Source organism: Solanum stenotomum, unplaced genomic scaffold (assembly GCF_019186545.1).
Source record: "Solanum stenotomum isolate F172 unplaced genomic scaffold, ASM1918654v1 scaffold33061, whole genome shotgun sequence".
Lineage (NCBI taxonomy): Eukaryota > Viridiplantae > Streptophyta > Magnoliopsida > Solanales > Solanaceae > Solanum > Solanum stenotomum.
In genome coordinates this window covers 81,740-85,440 of record NW_026032246.1, presented here as the reverse complement: position 1 = coordinate 85,440, position 3,701 = coordinate 81,740, and positions in this window count along the sequence as shown.

Genomic DNA, 3,701 nt, shown 5'->3' with positions numbered 1-3,701 from the left:
ATATATATGTCTAATGGTTCAAAAAAATATAACCATATTGTTATTTATATAGTATACTAAGACACACACATATATATGTCTACTGGTTCAAAAAAATATAACCATATTGTTATTTATATAGTATACTAAGACACACACATATATAGATGTCTAATGGTTCAAAAAAGTATAACCATATTGTTATTTATATAGTATACTAAGACAATGAACTCGATTGACACATCATTTACCATTTGAGAAGATTTATTAACAAGTGCTAAAAGTTTGAGAAATTGTTATCATTTATAAATTTTTAATATTTTCGACTTATCTAAAATACCTATAATTTTTTGTCCATTCCACTAAGTCAAATTCGAATATTATTGTAAGCCACATTTTATATGAAAGCTAACATATTAAAAATTTATTGAACATAATTTTGATTATTGAATGAAAATCAAATCAAATAGGAGCATTTTTTTTAATATAGTTATAACATTTAAAGTGTTTTTTTTTTTATATAAAAAAACTATAATTATAAATTGACTTTTCAATTAATAACAAATTTATAAAATGTAATTTACATTGTGCGAAGCGCGAACAAATTTATTAGTATGTTAATATTGCTGAAGTAGCTGCCATAAAAAAAGGAGCATTTAAAAGTACAATTTGCATTAAAGAAATTACTTGGTTTTGGAAGAACCACAATATCTAAAAATGCTTGTATCAATATTTCTAGATGCCCTTCTTCTTATAACATCTCTTTATCAAATTGAATTCTAGATATTGTTTGGTTTCAGTGTTTAATAAGGTGGAATTGTCACGATCCAAAAATGGACGTGATGACACTCATCTTAATCCACCAAGACAAGTCAGCCTAAAACTCAATCATTACAATAAAATGCAGAAATTTTTATAATAAACTCAAAAATATCCCCAAAATCTGGTTGTCACGTGTACAAGCCTCTAAAGTATTACAATTGAATCAAAAGAAAATACAAGTCTCATATGACATTGTTTCTAGAGTAGAACAAGATCATAAACATGAGTAAGAAGGTCTGCTCAGTTGACAAACAGCTACCTCACAAATCTTCAAGAAGCCTCGGAAAAAAAGAGAATATATCACAAAGGTCCGGGCTAGTAACCAAAAAAAAATGTAGTGGCAAGGGGTGAGTACCAAACCACGCGGTACTCAACAAGTAAACCTCTAAACACAAGCTAAGGGGATAGAATACGAGTACTCCTTACACCCCAACCGAACCTCCACAACTACAACCGGCATAAAATCAGCCCAACCTAGCAGTTCACAATTCACATAACACATATCTCAACAACAACATTCTAACAATCACATATTCTCAACAACAAACTCAATATTCATCAATTACAATCTCCACAACTACAACCTGCTTAAAATCAGTCCAACATAACAGTTCATAATTTATATAGCACACAACTCATCAACAACACTCTAACAATTACATATCCTCAACAACAAGCTCAATATTCACCAATCAAAGTTCCACAGAAAGACACTCACAAGATCAACAAAACACAATATCAAGTTCACTAATGATAAATATGTGCAATGCAATGGAACGCGTCTGACCTAGTGATACATACCCGTTGTCTCTCAATCCGGGACCCATGGGGGACATATATGTTCATGAATCCATTGCGGCGCGCGATATGACCCTCGATAATAGTAATCATCACGGCGCGCGATACCTCCCTCGATATATAGTGTCCATCGCGATGCGCGATACGTCCCTCGAAATTGTACATCCTCTTTAATTTTTTATTCTTTCTCAATTCACATAACACTTGTCACAACCATGTCTCAGAACAATGCAAATGACATGTTCACACAAATAATGAAGAAATGACCATTTTCATAACAATACACAATTCACAACAATACAACCGTGATACAACATCAACAATGATTCAACAAGCCTTTCAACCCAGTCTCAAACATCACACATCAACAATTAAACACATTGCCTTTTTTTACCCCTTTTTCATCATTAGAAAATAATCAATATGTACAAGTCAACCCATCACCAAGTCTTATTACCCCCAAACACATATCACAAGGAAATACACGAATTCCATACACTTAACAAGGGTTTAGAAATCCACTTGCCTCAATTAATTCGCAATTCACTCCGAGACTTAAGCCTTCCCTTTTCGTTGAGCTTCCAAATCAATGCAATCTATTCAACAACATATTCACAATAAGATTTCGAAACTAACAACATCCATATTACTATAGGTTTAGCCTAGACCCATACGATCACCCAAATCTATAATCAAGTTCCTAAGTTTTAAGCTTAGGGTTAAGTTCCAATTCTTTTCCAATATCATAATTCGAATGGTATTTATATGATATAGATCTAATATTTAATTATCTATCTCAATATGCTAAAACTTAACTCATAATGTGATAATAATAAGAAGAAATTAAGTCAAATTACCAATCATCCACGAAAAGAACACCACCTCGGAACCTAAAAATACATACGTCCTCACTGTATCTCCAATTGTAATTCCTAATTGCTAACTAGACAATAGTGTAACAATTATTACCTATCAACTTTTCATTAAATTTAGTCATTTTCCCCGGACCCACGTTGAACAACTACCAATTTCCATTCACCTTATCCTTCCATTTATGACAAATATTTTGTCTTTTCTCTTTTTCAATGTTCAGCAATACACATCAAATTATCTCTAATCAAATAACCCCACCAATATATTAATTAGGGAAAATATAATTGGCAAGACAGATTTTTGGCACGAAATGACATGAGCAACAGAAATTGGTATTTTCGTAATTTTGGTGAAAAGTTAAGGATATTTGGGTAAATTCATTTATTTCGTGTACCTAAATTATCATCAAAAGTTAAACCACTTTATTTTGCCAGGTGGAAATCGGGTCCCACTAAAAAAAAGAAACTAAAAGGCTCCATTTCTTTATTATTTTTCTTCGATTCCATATCTTCTTCTTCTTTTCCATTTCTTTTTTGTAATTTTATTATTTTTCGTATTAATTAGTTATTTGTCAAATGCTAAAATTTAATTATTTTTAGTAGAATTAGCCGTGATTTAGTTTGGATAATTTTTTTATTAAATAAATTAATTTGATTTTTGAAATGTTGAAATTAAGTCAAATTAATTAAGTCGATTTTTTTATCACTTTAATTTTTTTATTTTTTTTTCTTTTTGGTTTGGTCGATTAGAATATATATGATAATGTAAGAAATTGATCAATTATATATAGGATCCTTCAAAAAATGTATGCATTATCTAAGAATTTAATTATTTCTAAGAAATATGATAAATTCGTTCTAACGATTTTATTTTTTTACAAAAAGTTAAAAATTTAGTTGTGATATACTATGTCTTGATGATGCTTGATTTAAATAAAAATAATCAATTAAAAAGACATAAGTTATTTTGAACATGAAAATTCATTCTTGACATTCTTAAAATAAAAATATAAATAAAAATACGAAGTAAATGCAAATAACTTGATTATTATAAAGAGAAATACATGAATAGAACAAAGAATTTTTTTAAAAAAATATTTATAACATTTTTTAAATTTAATTTTTTTTTTATATATGATGAAAAAAGTTATATTAAAAAATCAATGTATAATCCTTTATAAACAAACACAAAACAAAATATCTAAATTCTCATATTTCGTATATATCATT